We start from the raw sequence: 14,904 nt of genomic DNA on the forward strand, positions 1-14,904 counted from the left end.
TTGTTAAACATTCTTTTGGTATTAAGCTTTATGCTGGATGCTAAGGTTTCAGCTATAATCAAAGCAGGACCCACCCAAAAGGAGTCCATCCCATTAAATTCTCAAGAAAGCCCCATTTTCCAGAGGAGGCAACTGAGGGCCAGAGAGGTAAAGCGACTTGCCTGAGGTCACAAAGCTGGTCAGTGGCTGGGATGGGTTTCTAATCTGTTATGTTTGTCCTTCCTTCCAGAGCTAACGTTTCTCTGGGGGGAGATGGGGAAGGAGAGGGAAAGCACCTCGTAGAAGGGCTGGCTAGTTTGAGTTCATGATCCTAAATCCACATGTTCAGTGCACTGCTGGCCCTCATTTACTGGGCACCTAGCAGATATTTGCAGAAGTCTATGAATTATTTTCCCCTTTGGACCTGGGCACTGTACATCATCAATGTGTGCCTTCATTTGACCACTGAGAATGGCCACACATCCGTGAAGTTTGCCAAGGCCTGAGTACTTTTCATTGCAGCGTGCCAGCCTTCTTCAGGGGTATTGTATCACCACTCTGCAGCGAGCTGTGGCATCTGAGCAACTCGGTGGGCAAGATTTAGTGAGCACCTACTATGTGCCAGACCCTGCTCTAAGAGCTTCAAATTAATAGATTCATCTAATCCACACAGCCACCCCCCAGTAAGGTTGATACCATGGTTACTCCCAGTTTACAGATGAGAACGCTGAGCAGAGGTAGCTTGCTCAAGGTCACCATGTGACTCATTGTTAGATACCAAAATATGAGTTCTCAGAGGTCTCAGGAGTAGAGAGTGATCTTCCTGCCTGGAGGTATCATACATGATGTGCCTCTCTGCCTGGCATGCCATGGCACTCAACACCAGCCCCGGCCACTCACCCAACCATCCGCTTGTGAATGACCCCTGGTCAACCAAATCACCTCTAGAGACCCACTTCCAAAAAATGCAGACCAACATGCCAGCACTTACCTCTCGCTGGGATGAGGTCCAGAACACCTGACTGTGGATAGATGAGCTGGGCAGGCAGGAGGTGTTGACAGTGCTATTTCTGGTCTCCATCAGCTTAGCTCTGGGCCCAGGTCAGCCTGGAGGCAGGGCCAGCCAGCCACTCACTTTTGCCGGGGGCATAGGCTGCCGTTATGTTAGAAGAACTAGACCTCGGTCATTAATTCAGGGAAGGGAAGGACGTCTGTCTTTGCCGGTCTGCCACTGAGTGACCTGGGGCAAGTCCCTTCTCTTCTCTTGTCCTCAGCCTCTCCAGGGGCTTAAACCTTATGACCTCTAGGAACCTTTCAGGTTCAAGCAGTTGATGGAAAATTGCAAAGACCCTGGAGCATCTCCTACATCCTGCCCCTCTCTGCTCCCCTGCCTGGAAAAGCCAGTGGCAAAAAATGCCATCTCTCTTAATTTATATCCGTCCATCCCTGGCACAAAGAAACCTTAAGATGAGTATCTGTTTCCACACTTGATGATACTATTGCTGTTATTACTGCTGTTCATATCATCTGCATTAACTGAACTTACTGAGAAGCACGTGCTGCATACTTTCTACGCACTGTCTTGTTAGATCCTCAAAATGACCTCGGTACTGTGATGCCTTTCATTTAACAGGCGAGGGGGGAGGAGAGCTCAGAGGGGATGATGAAGGAGCTCAAGGTCATTTCAGCGCCGGGTCGAGGAGAAGCCGCAGTTTGAACCCGGGGAACTCTCAGTCCAGCCCTGGGCCAGGAGTCAGGCGGCGCGCCCTGCAGGTCAGAAAGCACATCGTCCTCCCCCTGTCTGCGATCCTCCCGCACCTTGGCTGCCTGGCTGGGAAATGTTCTGAATCCAGGCGGCCAGGCAAAGGGAAAGCAGAAAACGGGGAGAAAAGAAGAATGGAGAACTCTTTGTTCCTTGAACCATTCTCCATAAACACGGCCTCCGCCAGGTACATGACTTCACCACAGAGGTGACCCCCGACCCCCCTGGCGGCCTCCAGCACCCCCACCCCTGGCAAGCGGATGGTCACATGATGCCCAGACAGTCCTGGTTGCCATTCAGGCGTGTCTGTGTGAAGCGGCTGCTGCTCCTCGGCTCCCACGAGGGGGGCAGGCGGGGCTGGAGGGGCCTTGGACACGGCCCTGCGCCCCGCACCCCGCGCCCGAGAAGCCCTGTCAGTGCCTGGTGCTCTTGTAAGGATGCCGAGCACGAAGGCTGCTTCTTTGCCTCTGCCCGGGAAGCTCGGGCAGGACGAAGTGGCCACTGCGGGGTAGCATAGCCACAGGGCACCTGTTTAGTGGAGCCGAGCCTGACCTGCCTGCTTCATTCATTCATTCGTTCATTCATTCATTCATTCATTCATTTGATACTCCTTCAGCAAATATAATGTGCCCAGAGGGTCACAGCGGTGAGGAAAATAGATGGTATCTCTGTGGAACCTCTGATCTAGCGGGGCAGATAGCCATTAAACAATTAAATCCTCAATTAATTATTCATTTGCAATCATACTAAGTTTCGGAAAGGAGGAGTAAAGCATATGCTCACGTAGAATGGAGGCCTGGGCTTATAGACAGCCAGTTATGAAAAAATAGCTTGTTCTCTCTCTCTCTCTCTCTCTCTCTCTCTCTCTCTCTCCCTATACCAAGCATTTAGAATCCTGCAGGCTTTGACGTGTCAGGGCGTTGGAAGAAACATCAAAGATTATCCCAATCTGTGGCAAAAGTCAGTGGAGTGGTATGGTCAGATGCTCAGATCTTTGAGCTGCATTTCTGGGTGTCGACTTGGATCCTTGCATGACTTCCTGAAGCTGTGTTCCTTGGAAGAATGAGGATGCACAAGGTTCCAGGGCTGTGGGGGGCAGATTAAATGAGACGCTATAGGTAAGCCGCTTAGCATGTGCCTGCCCCAGAGCAGCAAGCAATCTGGGTGACTCTTCACAATGGTTTATCTGTGTTGAGCCCCAGAGGAAGGGAACCACATGCCCCAGGCCCACCCACCAAGAGCCTGCACCCAAACCTGGGTCTCCCAGCTCCCAAACATGGATGAATCTTGGCTACCCACTGCCGAAGCTACTCTTCTCCTGACTCCACCTTGCCCGTTCAGCAGCCTGTCATAAACACACCCGAAATGGAACCCAAGATCGAATCTGGAGACCCACATGCCCGGGGTGGCTGTGCGACCCTCTTCTAGTGTGCCCTGGATGGTGGAAGGGAAGAGAGGAGAAAGCATCCAACACACAGCGTCGCCATGGCAGGAGCAGTAACTTCTCCTAATTATTTCCCGGCTCCTGGATTCATTAGCGACCCTGGTATTAATTCAGATTGCTGCATTTATCCCCATCTGTCCCATATTCTTCATCGAGACACTGACGATGCTAACGTGGTGGATTTAGCTATAGAGGATCACTGCAGAGTTAAAGTTGCTGCTCTGAAGGGGGAAGGGTTCCGGCAATTTTTGGTTTAGGATGAGAAAGGAGAGCTCCCTACCAAATCCAGACACACCACCTCCTGAGACCCCAAGCCCCCAAACCAGGCAGGCTACGGCCCACGGGCAGATAACCTTCCACCCTGGCCTCAGCATCAGAGAAATTCCTTTTAAATGACTCTGCAGACTTCCCCACCCACTGAGTTCCCCTCTTTGGCTAACAGATGGGCTCAGCTAACCATTCCCAGCTTTCCGATAAAGCAGTGTCAGGCAGTGAGGCCCCCTCAGAAAGGCATGCTTGAATAATAAATTCCAAGGCACCCCCGCCATCTGCAGGCTGCCAATCACAGGGGCGCCGGGCACACCAGGGCTCCCAGCCTGCTGCTGCGAAGGAGCTGGGGTGGGACCTCGCGGGTGGAGGCACAGCCTGCCCCTGCCCGTGCTCGCATGCCCCTGCTGCCCCGTCCTGCTCAGCCTGTGACCTGTCCCAGCTGAACCGGCCAGGGCCAGTCCTGCTGAGCCCCTCCATCTATTCATGCAAGACCCAGCATGCAGCCAGCACTGTGATTCAATGCCACGATCATGAGCTTCGAAGGCAGACAGTCCAGCTCTGCTGCCACATTTTGGCTCAGCAATGTTCCACGGCGTAATCTCAGGCCAGTGGCTACCCTCTTTGGAATCTCAATTTCCCCATCTATGAAATGGGAGTTAAAGACATTTTCTCTTTCTTAGATTTCATGTAAGGACGTAAGCAAATACACAGAAGAGTGCCCAGTCCGTAGATATAAGTGATGGCTGCCATCAACACCACCAACGCTATCATTGCTATTATTAGCATGTCATATTTAGAAAGCCATTATATGACTCTTGCATTGGAGGTGTGACAATAGGTATGCAAATGTCTTAGCCTAGCACAAAATAGGCATTCAGGACATGTTAGTTGCCTCTGTGAATCTTCCATTCACTCGTTTATTCATTCATTCATTCATTCATTCATTCATTCATTCATTCATATAAGGGACATTCATTGAACATTATGCCAGCCTCCACTAGGTTTAGAGGAACAAAGAACAAGGCACACAGTTTCTATCTCCAAGTCACTCACAGCCTAGGGGGCGAATGGAGCAGTCCCGGCAAAGGCACAGCATCTGAAAGTCCCAGAAGTTTGCCATCTGTTTGGGAAGAGGCTGGGCTTCCCAAATGAGCCCTATTCATAATGCCAGAGGCTACTTGTGTCATATTGCTTGAAGTCTTTCTGATTGCTGAGAAGGTTTCTTGAGGCCGTAGATGTAAAAGGTGTTATCTCCTATCTTGGGCCAAGGTAGACATCAGTGATTGATCAGCCACTTTTTTTTGTGTAGAACCTGAGACAAGTCTCAGACTCTAGAAAGAGTCCTTACTCATGGCAGTCACAGATAGTTGATTGGAGCTAGTGCCTAAATTATACAAACATCAATCCAGACTTGGATTATGAATCAGAATCAGGTGTGTCCAGCTATGTGAGTTATATCTGGCCCTCCACTTGCTTTTGTAAATAAAATTTTATTAGAACACAGTCATGCTCAAATCATTCACATATTATCTATGACTCTTTTTCCCATTATAAGAGCAGAGCTGAGCGGGGTGACAGAGATCAAATGGCCTGCAAAGCCCAGAGTATTTACCCTCTGGCCTTTTACAGAAAAAATTGTTTTTGCTGCTGGGGGTTAATATTAAGGACTCACAGGGAATTGAAAAGGGTCACTGTGACCTGAGACTATTAGCATCTCACCATATCCTGCCCATTCTTATACTCATGTCTGCTTGCTGTGAACCCTCGTTACTGCTGGTGGGAATTGTTCTGGCCTTGGAAGCCTGCTCAGCTGAGCAGAGAAGGTAGGCTGGAGGACTCAGTGAGTTAATGCCTCTAGAAGCAGCTTTTAGTGGGGAGATATCCCAGGCCTCTATAACCTGAGGCTGATAACTCCAAGGTGAGTAACACCACTTCCCAGCAGACTTGAGCTCCAGTTACCCGCTGTGGATAATAAAATCCATACATCTTTCATCTCCCCTTTCCCTTTCCTAGGAATCCTGACCTCAGGCTCTGTTTCCAGGAGAACATCATTTCTTTCTTGGCCCCAGCTCTTCTATGTCTAGAATAAGCTGGATGCTTTAAGGAGATGGAATCAGCGAATCATGGTCCCATGGGGGATGTCACAGCAGCTCTGGCAACCATTTCTCACTGTACATCTGACACACATACTTCCTAAGAGAGGGAGGCTCTGATTGGGCCATGTTGTCACCACTCAAGGTGACAGAATTTTATGCCAAACCATCTGAGAAGGGGTTTCCATCCCTTGTTCCGGCTTCCCAGTGAGTGGCTGTGTCTGTGCACGGCTCTGATAGCTCAACTCTTCACCTTGTCCCCCCAAGCAGATTTCCAACTCTGAAATATCTCATTCTCTGTCCAGGGCAGACATCATCAATCAATCCCAGCTCATCTTCCTCTTTACATCTTTTCCAGGAAAGCACTCCCAGGCAGACACTATCGATGGGTGGGAACTGGCACACGGGATTAAATACATTCTAGGGGGGAATGCCAGTGATATAAAGCTGAATGAAAGGAAGCACAATGGTAAGTGCAGCATGAAAAAGTTCTCCAATAGAGAAACAAAGCATGCCAGTGCACATGATAAATGTGGGAAAGCGCTATCTCATAGATGTGTGTGTGTGTGTGTTTTGCACGTGTGTATGTGTGTGGGGGAGGGTTGTAACTTTCTTTTTGTCTTTTGTGTTGTCACCACACTGAGTACCTTCTCATTTGTTGCATGTATTTATTAAACATCTATTATATGCCAGGCCTGTGCTGGGGGCGGGGCATTGACAATCAAGACAAATGTGTAATTGCCTAAAAGAAATATATAGTCCCACATGATAAGGCAGGGACGGGGCTCATGGGAACATTGTCGGGCTGGGTCTCAGCTTGCCGTGCTTTTTCATAACACCCATAGCAAAGTAGAATGCTATATTTGCACGATTGTGTGCTAAATTTTCCTCTCAGCCATTCTCTCTCTGCACCACATTCCTCACCCTCTCTTCTCTTTTAGACCAGAAACTCTGTGAAGGGAGGCACTGCATCCTTTCTGTTTCCTGCCGCATCCCCCATGCCTAGAACAGTGCCTGGCACAGGGTTTGTACCCCACCAACATTTTATACTGAATGAAGCAGGTCCTTTCTGGCTTCTTTGAAAAGTGGGAAGGTGGGTCTAGGAGAGTAGATTGTAATAATAAATAAGTGGTGAGGGAGGGCCTTGTAAAACGGAGTCATTTCCACTTTGTTCTGAAGATAGCAAGAAGCCTGCTGAAGGTTTTCAATGTAACCAAGCCAAAGAAAACCAAAATAGTTTAGTCTTTGTACATGAACACCAAAATGAACTCCCGCCGCCCTAGGGCACCTGGGTAGCTCCATCAGTTAAGCATCCAGCTCTTCTTTTGGCTCAGGTCATGATCTCAGGGTCATGAGATGGAGCCCCATGTTGAGCTCCACACTCAGCAGGGAATCTGCTTGAGGTTCTTTCCCTCTGTCCCTTCCTCCACTCGTGTACTCTCATAAATAAATAAATAAATAAATAAATAAATAAATAAATACATACATACATACTTTTAAAAAAATGAACCTTTCTTCCTGCTAGTATGCAATTATTAGTTGCTTGGTTCTGAGCAGATTTGATTTTCAGTTTTCACATAGGCTATGGCTTCTGGGGCTTTAGTTGAAGGCACAGGAAATGGCCACACAGACTCAGGTCATCGGTGGACAGGGCTGTGCTCCTATAGTGTCAATATGTAATGTGCAATTTGTCCTCAATGCAGCAGGGTCACCTTGCTTACTCTTCCTAAAGTGTTTCCTACATACAGAGAGGCAGGGAAGAATTTCCAAGGCAGGAGTAGAGCCAAAGCAGAAGATGCCACTTTCTGCCGGTGATGCTCAGAATACTGAAACCCCTGGAGCCCCTAAATTAACCTTTATATAGTGGGGTTGCCAGTGATGACTCCTCCAGGGCTGTTGTGAGGGGTAGGGTGCCTGACACAGACTGAGCCCTCGCTATTAAAGGCTACACTGAAGATGATGATCATGATGATGGTGTCGGAGCTGGCAGGCATCTGGTTTTGCAGAGAAGGAAGGAAACTGAGGCCCAGAATGGGAAGTGATTGGCTCAGGGTCTCATGGGGGATCACTATAGCAGAGGTGGCATCCCAGGGGAATTCACAAAAGCTGATTAATGCGTTCTTTCTTCTTGGGCTGCAGTTGCCCAGACTGTGCACCGAGGCACACTGGGGTGCTTCAGGAGAGTCACAGGAACTCACAAGAATAGCTGTGACGATTTTTCATCATCAAGGTAATCATCGTGATACCTGACATGTCTTGGAAAACACACGAACCACTGGCTTGAGGTCATTCACTGTTCCAGCATGAGAGCACACCACATTCCTTTTGATGATGTCATATCTCAGTGACTCTGGGTTTTTGGTGGTTGCTGTGATAAAAAGCAAGATCTGAGCCAAAATCAATGTGAAACGGGAAATGAGGGTTACAGAGCCCAATCCAATTCGGAGGTTTTCAGAAGCTGTGCAGAACCCAACAGGCAGACACATTTCGATAATAAGTCACTGCTTATTTAAGACTGAAATAAAAATATTATTCTCTTTTTAAAAAGATTTTATTTATTTATTCATGAGAGAGAGAGAGAGAGGCAGAGACATAGGCCGAGGGAGAAGCAGGTTCCATGCAGGGAGCCCGAAGTGGGACTCGATCCCGGGTCCCCAGGATCATGCCCTGGGCTGAAGGCAGCGCTAAACCACTGAGCCACCCAGGCTGCCCCCAAAATATTATTCTTCTATCAATTTATGTTGACTGTTTTTTCAAACAGCTATCAGGTTGTTAGACCATAATTGTCTTTGAAGTTTGCACCTAATAAACAGAGCCATGAAGGATTTCTTTTGGTGAAACACTTCTGGAAAACCAAGGGTGCCGTGAACCCAGGAGGTTTGAGAACTTCTGCTCCATGATCTAAGGCTCCCGGTTTGCAGGGAAGGAGGCAGGCAGCTCTCAGCCGAGAGGCAGGACAGAGGGGATGAGGGAAAGAGGTTAATGCCTTGCATACAAGACAGAGCAGGCACAGGAAACCTGATCTTTCAGCTGCCACCAAGTCATTGTTTATTTAGAACCAGCGGTGTGAGTACATTGGAATCTGTGTCCTCCCAGTTCTCCAGCAAGACGGGCCACTCATTCATTCAGTGAACACACACTCACTGTTTACTCTGTGTCAGACACTGTGCTGATACAGTGATAAATGAGGCACAGCCTCTGTCTTCAAAGGTAGGAGAAGGAAGGATGGGAGGCAGGAAGGAAGATGGTGGTGTCCTTATTTTTACAAATAAAGAAACAAAGGCTCAGAGAGGTTAAATAAATGACCCCAGAGTCGTACGGTATGAAAGAGGTTAAATCATGACTCACTGCCAAGACAATGTCCTATACCACTGTGTGTGGGCACTTGTGGTCTAATCTGGGAGATCAGACATGGCATGAAAAATATTATTTAGAGGCAGGATTTGACACCACTTACGAAAGGTGTGACAGCATGGTACCAGCACAAGGATAGACATGTAGATCGATGGAATAGAATCGAGAGTCCAGAAATAAACATCTATGGTCCATTGATTTCTGAGAAAGATGCCAAGACTATTAAATGGCGGAAAACAGTCTTTTCAGCAAATGGTGCTAGGGACACATGGATATCCACATGCAAAAGAACAAAGCTCAGTCTCAGTGGATCATGAGTCTACTTGTAAGACTTAACACCATTTCTTAGTCTTGACACCAAGAGTACAAGAGACAAGGAAAGGAATAGACAATTGGACTTCATTAAAACTAGACATTTTTATGCCTGCAAGTGACACCATAAAGAAAGTAAAAACACAAGGATGGAGGTAACCAGGCTTACTGTGGGGATCATTTCACAATGTATACAAACATTGAATCATTATGTCGTGCACCTGAAACTAATAGAAAATCATATGTCAGTTATACTCCAGTAAACCAAAGGAAATGCAACCGAATAAACAAAGTGAAAAGCTAACCCACGGAATGGGAGAAATTTGCAAATTGTCTGATAAGAACTTGTATCTAGAAGATATAAAAACGCTTAACACTCAATAATAAAAAGACAAATAACCCAATTAGCAAGAGAGCAAAGGGTTTGACCAGGTGTTTTCCCAAAGAACTTATACAAATGGCCAGTAAGAACAGGAAAAGATGCTCAGGATTATTAGTCATTAGGAAAATCCAAGTCAAAACAGCCAAGATGGCTCTAATCAAAAAAGACAGGTATTGATGATGACGTGAAGAAAAGGGAGCCTTCATATATGGCTGGTGGGACTAGGAAGTGGCACACCATTTGTAAAGCAGTCTGGCTATTTCTCAAAAGGTCAAACATAGAGTTACCACATGGTCTGGCCATTCTACTCTGAGGTTTACACCCAACAGAAATGAAAATGTAGGTCTCACCACACAACTGGGATGTGAAACAAGCACTTTGCACAATAGCCATGACATGGAAACAACTCAAATGTCCATCCGCTGAGGAATGGATAAACAATAGTTGGCATATCTAAGATATCTGTGTCATGGAATATCATTCAGCCATAAAAAAATAGGGTACAGACACATGCCACAACATGCATGAGCCTTGAAAACATAATGCTGAGTGAAAGAAGCTGCATAAAAAAAAGGCTGCATATCCTGTGATTTCATTTATCGTAAATGTCCAGAATAAAATTGATATAAACATAATTTAGCCCTCTTTATTCAGCTCCACACTATCTCCTAGGGGTCCTCAGTAGAGTTAGGCTGTAGGGGCCCTTGGTGGGAACCCCATAGTGGCGTCCTGCCCATCGGATGTCGTTTGCACACTCCCGGACAGGTGTCTCCTCCCCATGCCAGGCACGAAGCACTGGGGATAGGTGGATGAGAAAATGGGTGAGGTTTGGTCCTATAAGGGCGCCCCAGCTCATGGGGACCATTATACAGCTGACCCTTATAACGCATCTAGAGAGTATCTAGACTACAGATGTGTCCATTATTGTGCCTCTGAATTGGCATCTTATTACTTCCCGTCTTCCCCTTTCTCAGACCAGTTTGCAAAGCTGACTAATGCCATTGAACTTCAAGGTTTCTGGTGGCAGCCCTTCCCTCTGGCTTTTGACAAGTTGACCAGGCCAAAGGCAGGAGTTACCACGTTTGGCAGAAGCTGATGCAGAAGCCAAGGCAACACCCAGAACCCAACTAGGGGAACAGTAGAGGGAGGAGCTGTTCTTTCTTCTCTTCGTCCTAAAAAACCTCCCCTTCTGCTCCCCATGCCCCAGCTCCAGGCTAAAGCAATTAAGTCATTTGCCGCCGGGACCTGGAGGTGGCAGTAACATATAATCACAAACATAAACAGTTTTATATGGTAATTATGAATTCTCCCTATTTTTTTTTTTATCAGCGCAACCCAGACCGAAGATTATTTTCTGCTTGATCTAATTCTCATTTTGATCCATCCTCCCTTACTTCCAACCAACTTTGGAAGGATTAAGATGGGGCTACTGGTGATAATTTGGGATATGACAGATCGGAGGCCTATATTTTTGGGTCTTGTGCAACATGAGTTTGACCGAAATTGATTTGCAGCTGACATTTCATCCCTTGTTAGGTTAAATATCCAAAAGGTAACCACATGCCATGTCATGAGTCTCCTCAGCCCAGGCCACCCTCAGGTCTTGTCTGGATTTCAGCGGTACCTTCCCCACTGGCCTCCTGCACTCCACTACCATTATCCCTTTGGCTGGATCCAGTGATTCTTTTCAAGAACATGAATCTTCCTGCTTAACTGCTCCTCGCCAGCTGTTCATTGTCTTGCTAAAATGCACCGTGATCATCCCACCTGCACACTTAGGAGTCTACGGATATTCTCATCATCTTCCAACATGTACCCACAGATAGCCATGCTTCTCCACCTACTTCACTATCATCCACTTCCAAGTCATCCTGTAGCACCCAGATGGTGGAAGACGCTTCCTCACTGGCCACCCAGTTTCCCTTCTTGTCCTGCCCCACCCCCCGCACAAGCCCATATGATCCACTCTGTACCCAAGAGCCAGATCCTTTAACCCACAAGTCAAATCATGCAATGATTTTCCGTTGCACTTAGAAAAAAAAAAAAAGCCAAACCCAGATTTCTTGTTATGATCCTGTAAGGCCCATCTCCACCCATCATGCTCAAACAGCAGCACCTTCACACAGGATACCCTGGGTACCCTGGTCTTTGTTCTCTTTCTCAGGCTGGATAGGCTCATTCCCACCACAGGGCCTTTGCTCTTGTCCCTGCCTCCAGGGCTGTTTCCATATGTATTGGCAGAAGCAACTTCTACTTATTGTTCGTGTCTTAGCCCGAATGCCAGTCCCCTGTGAGACCTTCCTTCTCCGACCGCACTTACCTGAGCAAAGTCTTTCCCCACCCATGCCGGGCCATCCCATCACTCTGTTCCATTTTCTTTACAATCCCCATCTAAAATTATTGTGTGCATATATGTATTCACTTGTTACTCTCTGTGCTAGAACGTACGCCCCATGCGGGCAGGAACTTTGGTTTCCTCAGAGCTCTAGCTCCGGGGGCTCATAGAAGACTTGGCACATAGTAGGTGCTCAACAAACAACTTCCAAGGGAGTGAATGAACAGCGCCTTTCACGGTTCCTGGAAAAGCCTTTTGCGGGAGCCTGCCAGGCTTCTTTTTCTCCCGCGACTATGATTATATATTTATGAGGTAATCAGCAATTGAAAAGTTCCCCGTAATAGTAACTGGAGCTTAACATACAAATAAACCGAACACTATTAAGGACATTTTGTGGCCACTGGGGTGGATCAAGTGAGCTAATCGCCCAACTCCCAGCAATTAAGTCAATTAACCATTTAGACATATGCTGAGCCATTCCCCGGCTCTAGTTTCCCGGGGGCATCTGTGAAATTTGTGCAACTTATTTATGGTGTAAGCTTCTGGTCTCATTACTAACTGGGGTGACTGGGGAAGGCAAGAGGGGTGGCTGGTTAAGTAAGAAAAAAGTCAGGGCCGCGGCAAAGATGTGATAAGCCGCATGTTTCCCTCCATAGGCATCTTTCACTCCCTCCTTTGTGGCTCACAGGAAGGATGAGAGATGCTGTTATTTCTTGCCTTCCCTCATGCATCTGGTATGTTCGAGGATGTCTGAACCCCTGTGTGAGTCGCTGAGGGGAAGGAGAGAGCAGAGAAATGGAGGGGAGTCAGACTTGGTCCCGGGTTCAAATCTTGACTTCCATGCGGTAGCTGAGCCTCAGCTTCCTCATCTGGGTGAGGAATCAAGAAGTGGCACAGAGTCAAGTCCCTACGGCTGCCCTCTGGCACAGGGCACAGGGCAAGGAATACGTCGGTGGTGGTGATGATCACTACCTTTACACTGGAAGCTAAAGAGAAGGAGGCAGAAAAAGCTTAGATAGAGGCATCAGACACACCTGCTTGGAACCCCATTTGTCCTGGCATTTCTTTGCTTTACAGGACTAACTAAACTTCATTTCTCCGATCCTCAGTGTAACTCATCTGAGAAAGGTGCTAATAATACCGGGAGGGTTTTTAAGATCTAACGGCCTGATGCCTGAAAGGCTCTGGCCTGGAGTCCTTCGAATCCTATTAGATGCTTCCCTGCCTTTGCAGAAAAAGGAATGGAAGGGGCCCACCCCAGGTTGCAAAATAAGAGTTCCAAAAATGGAGCCTGGGTCTCTGATTCTGCTTTCAGAGCCGCTTCCACCTTGCCTTGCTTGGGCACTTTACAACCGTGTAAAACAAAGTCGTCCTTTCAAGGAGAGATATGCTCCTGGAGATAATTAGCATGTATCGATTGGATGTGTTTTGTTTTGTTTTGTTTCCCCAAGCACTGCACAAAGCCTTTCACAGATATTATGTAATTTAAAGCACACAGAGAAATTCTGGGAAGTGCATTTTATGGACAAAGAAAGGGCTCAGAGAGGGCAGGAGACTTGCTCCAGGTAACACAGCCAGGAAGTGAGACAGTCGGGATTTGAACCAGGTTCTGGCTGAGTCTGATACTCTTCCCCGTCGTCTTCCCTGCCCATGGTATGCATGCTGTGATTTTCTCCACATGGTACTCCAGTTTGCAAAGAAATGAAAGCATCCCTATTTCAAAATTAATCAATGGCTTTTGGAGATGGGCCCTTACCACCCTCCCCCCGCCCCCAGCCCCAGCTGTCACCCTCCTCCCCTCCTTCTCTTACTTCCACCCCGCAGGCTCCCAGAAGGCAGCAGGTCCTTGGCTGAGGATGGAGAACAGCCAGATGGATGGGGCTCCTGAGACAGAAACCGAACCTCAACATCAGAGACGGTCCCCACACACTCCGTCCAGGGAGCCATGCTGGACCTGCCAACATCCCGGGCCTTCAGGCTCAGCTCAGCGACATCCCTGCATGGGATTTTGGAAAGCATGGAAAACAGACATCTCCCCGCCTAAAACGTATCTCTGATCTTCTGAGGCCGGGGCAGCAGGGTTGCCCAAGACTGTTTCTTCCTGGCAACAGTCAACACCAGCCGGTGCTAGAAAGTGAAAGGAATAAATCCCCAGCTGAGAGCGTTGCTCAGGTTCCAGCAAAGGCTGAGGCAAGGGTTGCTGACTACTGGCTCACTCTGACAGCGGGGTAAGACGGAGGGGAGTTTTTTCCACCTCCTCCTTATGGACAGAGCTTTGCAGTTTGCAAACTTCCTATTGGGATTCGTTATCCTTTATTCAGCATGATCATAAAACAATTACATACACACACATATATTTCCTACATGTGTATACATCTATATACCGACTGCTTTACCTCTCTGTATACAGATTCTCACAATCTCCAACTTATAAATTAAGAGACACGAATACAGGGATCCCTGGGTGGCGCAGTGGTTTGGCGCCTGCCTTTGGCCCAGGGCGCGATCCTGGAGACCCGGGATCGAATCCCACGTCGGGCTCCCGGTGCATGGACCCTGCTTCTCCCTCTGCCTATGTCTCTGCCTCTCTCTCTCTGTGACTATCATAAATAAATAAAAATTAAAAAAAAAAAGAGACACGAATACAAATGGCCACACACTAACAGAAGGAAGGATAAGGCAGTAGAGGGGCAGTGGTTATTAAACTTCAGCATATGCAAGAATGATCTGAGAACTTTATTTAAAATAATACCAGAGCTTTCAATGCAATGGGACTAGGTTGAGGCTTGGGAATCTAGATGTTTAAAATGCCACTGAACTCTATATTTTATGCTGGTTAATTTTATGCTACGTAAATTTCATCTCAATTTTTTGAAGAAAAAAAAAGGTCCAGTGAATCACTTGCCGCAGACTAGAACATTAGGCAAGGCTTCTTATGGAATGTGTTACCTGAATCTTCACGGGCAGAGCAGG

This window comes from Canis lupus, chromosome 26 (genome assembly GCF_011100685.1).
Source record: "Canis lupus familiaris isolate Mischka breed German Shepherd chromosome 26, alternate assembly UU_Cfam_GSD_1.0, whole genome shotgun sequence".
Classification (NCBI taxonomy): Eukaryota; Metazoa; Chordata; class Mammalia; order Carnivora; family Canidae; genus Canis; species Canis lupus.